The 5,451-nt window shown below is 39.2% G+C and overlaps 1 long non-coding RNA gene across 1 annotated transcript; it reads left to right on the top strand.

The window, feature by feature from the left end:
• Nucleotides 1–2,237: 2,237 nt before the first annotated feature.
• Nucleotides 2,238–3,531, top strand: LOC128587362 (uncharacterized). Its single transcript, XR_008380578.1, has 3 exons — nucleotides 2,238–2,482; nucleotides 2,595–2,656; nucleotides 3,412–3,531. It is a non-coding gene; the product is annotated as an uncharacterized LOC128587362 (long non-coding RNA).
• The last annotated feature ends 1,920 nt before the right edge of the window (nucleotides 3,532–5,451 follow it).

The raw sequence follows: 5,451 nt of genomic DNA on the forward strand, positions 1-5,451 counted from the left end.
ATCAGGTTTCTAAAGAACATTTTTAGCTATCTCACTTCTCAGAAAAAAAAAAAAAAGTTCAGGCTGCCAATTGGGCCACATAGGAAGTATTCCCCCAAACCAGTAAGACTTTTAAAACCCCAATTGTGTTAAACATTAAATCTGTGCCAAAGAACTGTCCCTTTGAAACAGTGACTCTCAACCTTCCTAATGTCGCGACCCTTTAATACAGTTCCTGTGGGTTGCCGCCCACAGGTTGAGAATCGCTGCTTTAAAACCTCCCAGCAATTGTTTTAAAAAAAGGAAGGTTGAGATTGTGTACACGTAAGTGGTGAAACAATAACAATATGTGGGCTTTCGCCCCCGCACCCTTCACAGGGTGAAACGATTGTGTGAATGGCCCCTGTCTGTAGCTCAGTTTTTATCCCAGCTGAAATTTGTCAGTAGTTTATTTGAGGGAAGAGAAAGGAAAACAGAGAAACCCACCCCACTGAAAACTGTACTGAAGCGTTAAAAAAAAAAAAGACCTTTGATTGTTCAAGCAACTATAGTTTCCTTTAAAATAAAATTAGTTTTGAGCCTGTTATTAAAATCCAAATGTTTAAAAATTATGAAACTGCCACCTCTGTAATATTTCTAAGATTACTAGATTCAACTGTAAACTTATCTAGAGAATATAGTTTGCAGGGTGCAGCCCACATGTGCCTAAAGATAAATTCTGAAAAAGAAAGCAAGAGTCAAATTTCTAAGTTCACCTGAGCCTAAAAATGAGAAAGATCCCTATCTAGCCCTAAATGAGAAAATCCTGTATTGATATTATATAAACTCCCTCATTTGTAAAATGTAGTAGTTTGGTTTAAATTGTTTGAGAAATTGAATCTTTGTCAAAAAAAGAGACTCTTTTTTGCAGTTTTGGCTGGGGCCGGGCTCAAACCCACCACCCCTGGTAGATGGGCCTGGCACCCTACCTTTGAGGCACAGGCACCACCCCCCCAAAAAGAGATTCTTACCTTTTAAACTTTCTAATTGTCAGTCTGGTATACTGCGGTCTTGTTTTGTAAAAAAACGAGTTTGTGAAAGTGAAAAAAAGTGAAAGTAAACAGAAAAATGGAAACTCATAAAAGAAAATTTATGAAGAAATTTACCTATGATCTAGTTAACTATGTATTGTCTTATATATATATATATATATATATATATATTTTTTTTTTTTTTTTTTTTATTTCTTATTTTTTGCAGTTTTAGCCAGGGCTGGGCTTGAATCCACTATCCCTGGTATATGAGGCCGGCGCCCTACTCCTTGAGCCACAGGCGCCGCTGTCTTTAAAATAATTTAACTTGTAATCTTACTTAAGGAAATATTTTAAACCTTTAATATTTGACACACCTTCCAAAGTCAAACTCTTAATTTAGTCCTTTTGAAATATTAAAACCATTAAAAACCTGACAAGTACAAATTAGGCTTATTTGACTTATTAAAAATATATAGAAAACATTGTCAAATATAAAATGGTGATTAATTTTGTGTAAGTTATGATTATATATATTCCTATATTATAAAACATTGATCTGTCCTAACATATAAGACATTGGTCTCTCTTAACATAATGTCAGTAATAATTTTAATTCATCTAAAAAAAAAAAAGGAAAAAAGGAAAGTGGTTTTGGTAATTGGCTGAGTCCAAAGTTTGTCCTAAAAAAAAGAAAAAAAAGGGCAGCGCCTGTGGCTCAGTCGGTGGGGCGCCGGTCCCATATACTGAGGGCGGCGGGTTCAAACCTAGCCCTGGCCAAACTGCAGCCAAAAAATAGCCGGGTGTTGTGGCGGGCACCTGTGGTCCCAGCTGCTCGGGAGGCTGAGGCAAGAGAATCGCTTAAGCCCAGGAGTTGGAGGTTGCTGTGAGCTGTGTGAGGCCATGGCACTCTACCGAGGGCCATAAAGTGAGACTCTGTCTCTACAAAAAAAAAAAAAGAAAGAAATATTAATATTATAAGAAATATAATATTATCTGACAAATGCTCTCAAATTCAAAATCCTGATGTCTTTGAAAATTAAGTACCTAGAATTTGATTGAAAAATTAACATAGTTATGAGTGTTGCTAACCTAATTTCAAACAAAACAGAAATAAATTACATGAAACTGAGTTAATTTGTTATGGCTTTTTGTTTGAAATATTGCTGATTCTTTTTGTGTTCTGTTTTCTAGAAGTTAAGAAAATCTATTTGTAGCTTTTTGAAAAGCTACAAAAGCTATTTGTAGCTTTTCAAGCTATTTATGTGCTTATGAGCAGAATTTGAAACATGTATTTTCTCTCTCTCCTTGATTTCTCCAGAATTTGAAAGCCATTTGTAAGTATTCTTAGTTTCTGACAATACAGTTATTTGCATAAGTTCGATAAGAATCTGTTTTGTTCTCTAGGACATGATGAAGACACTGATTATTTTACCAAGGCTTTGGCTGGAATAGCATTTCCAGAGGTGTCCAGACTGCGTTAAGGAATTCAGGTTGACTTTATAAGGCCAATAAAAAAAAAAAAAGCCCTTTGAAAAACTGGCCAAATACTCATCAATAACATTTCCTGATCTGTGGTAATTAACAAAGGTCACTTTTTAACAGGTCTAGGAATTGACATGTACTTCGGGACCTCAGGAAGAGAGAAATTTACCCCATGCATACAGGTATCTAATGGCACAGATGAAACCTGGGTTGATGAAAGGCTTCAGTCTAACCTGAAAATTCCTTATAGAAGGTTCCAGTAAAGCCAATTTTAAAAAAGAGCTAAATAGCTAATAATTAATCATTCTTACTTCACTTTATGCAAATAATTAGGCCCAGTACACTGACAGTACAGTTTATTTTGGTAACCAAGTTAGTCCTGGTATAATTTGTCTTTAGTAAAGAGAAACATTGTAGAGAGAAATGATTCAAAAAAGGCTGTGGCCCACCTGTATTAAATCCCAGCCTTATCTTTATGAGTTGTAATGTCAATTCACAAAATAAAACATAACTATTTTACTAAACTACTCTGTTAAATGAAATTAAGAAACTAGCCAAGAAGTATAGAATTGTATACAGTAATTATATTTACTCTGAAGCCTTAAGAGTCAACAAAGGTCGCCTACTGGCCACACTAGAAAATTTCTACAGCATTAAATGTTAACAATTCTATAAAAACTCTTAAACTATGTATTATCTTAAAAATTATGCTAAATTGGGGTCCCATATGCCGGAGGTGGTGGGTTCAAACCCAGCCTTGGCCAAAAACCAAAAAAAAAAAAAAATTATGCTAAATTTATAAATAAAAATACTTATGTTCTCATTATATAAACCTTAGCCTCAAAATCCAGAACTTATAAATGTTTGTAAATAACTGTTAAATAGTTTCATACTCTTTAACATGTTTTTTTTTTTTTGTTTGTTTGTTTTTTTGTAGAGACAGAGTCTCATTGTACCACCCTCAGTAGAGTGCCGTGGCGTCACACGGCTCACAGCAACCTCCAGCTCTTGGGCTTACGTGATTCTCTTGCCTCAGCCTCCCAAACAGCTGGGACTACAGGCACCAGCCACAACGCCCAGCTTTTTTTTTGTTGCAATTTGGCCAGGGCTGGGTTTGACCCCTCCACCCTCGGTATATGGGGCCGTCGCCCTACTCTCTGAGCCACAGGCACCGCCCACTAAATAGTTTCATACTCTTAAAACGATCAACATGCTCTGCTCCAGCCACATACTGGAAGCTGACTGGTCCATACATGGCTGAAGCCTGAGGAAACTCCTCATGAGAATTATCTACTTTAGGAAAAGAGGAAAAAACATAATCTATGTACCCACACCACTCCTTCTCCTCCTCCTGGCAGTAGGCCCTTGCATTTTGAATGTTAAAAAGTGAATGAGCGTTGTCAAACTTATGGTAATTAACAATCAATATAACCCTGTACCCAACCTTGTACCCACCACTGGGTCAATGATTTGACCCCCAAGAGAGAAAAAAGGGGGGAGTTGTTAGGTCTAGGCTAAAGTAGAAAAATACCAGTTAAATTCCTGGGCCAGAAGCCCTCAAGAAAATGGAGTAAGTCTGGTTCACTCCCAAGACAGATGGGAAAGTACTCACTAACTTCTTGCTTGACTAACTCCTGGGCCTGGGAAACAAACCAACTAACCTTTAGACAATACCAGATGGAGAGAATGCTGGGACAAAGATGTATGGAGGAAAAGCACTGGAACTAAGATGTATGGGAAAATAATAAAACAAAGATGTGTGATGTATGGCTGGCTAACTGCAAAATTCTGCTTCTGTACAATGCTTACTGGCTGCATCCCCAACCAAGATGCAGACCAAGCCCTAAACACCTGACTCCTTAAGCACTTGGGGCTGCTCTCAGAAACCCCATGTTGGGACACTGACGCAGTTGCCGACCAACTCTTCAATAAAAGGACTCTGCTGTAAATTTGGCTTGTTTGGCAGTGTGGTCTCTAGGGAACTCCTGGGCACAAAACTGATCGCATACAAAGCTTCTATTTTATTACATATAAAATATATTTCAAAAAATTGTCTAAAATTTACAGCTTCCTTGCATCTGGGCACCGTGAGTCTGGGGATATAGGACTCCAGGCATCTCTGGCTGGTGGGATCTGCCTACCATCACCCCTAAGAGGATACAGGAAGTCAGCGAGAGACTTCTGGACCCCAAGAGGAGGACTAAAACAGTGGAAAACTGGCAAGTGGTCGCGTGTGTTCAATCCGTCTAAACCCGCCCGCAACTGTAAGTTCAGTAGCAGCGAGACTGCAAACCAGAAAGGCCTTACCTGTGAACTGTTTTGGTGTCTTTGGACTTGGCACTCAGCTGAACTGCCTTGGGGAGAGCCTGAGCGGGAGTGCGGAGAACTTTGGCCTTTGTCTAGGGCCCCAGTCTGAGCCACTGAGCCAGACGGAGCTAATAGTGTTTGGCTCTGGGTCACAGGAAGACATTGTGAGCGATCTGCCCAGGCAAGCTCCGCCCTCAGGGTCGCAGAGATGGAATTGGGTGGGAGCTGGTAACCCAGCGACCAAGTAGCCTAAGGGCGGGGTCTGAGCCGCCTTGCAGCCCTAACGCTCAGGGGCAGAGGGAGACACAGGGTAAGTGGATAGCCACTTCAGCAGTGATTCCAGCGACAAGCACTTCCCTGAGAAAGCTTCTGCTCAGTAAGTGAACAAGTTAAAAGTGCCTTTTAAGTGGGCTGAAGAGAGATTTAGGGTGTCTACCTGCTGGTAGACAGTTTGAGAAACTAGCAGCCTCCAGTCGTATCAGAACTGTGATTAACATCTCATACCCCAGAAGACCATGTGTTGCCCAGACAATATTCAATAACATATACATACTGCTTTGCTTTTGGTTGTGTTTTTTTTTTTTTCTTGGTTTGGTTGTTCTTTTTTTGTTTATTTTGATGTTGTGGATTGTTGTTTTGTTTTTTAAGTTCAACCTTTTCCATACAGATC

This window comes from Nycticebus coucang, chromosome 6, assembly GCF_027406575.1.
Source record: "Nycticebus coucang isolate mNycCou1 chromosome 6, mNycCou1.pri, whole genome shotgun sequence".
In the NCBI taxonomy this organism is placed as follows: Eukaryota; Metazoa; Chordata; class Mammalia; order Primates; family Lorisidae; genus Nycticebus; species Nycticebus coucang.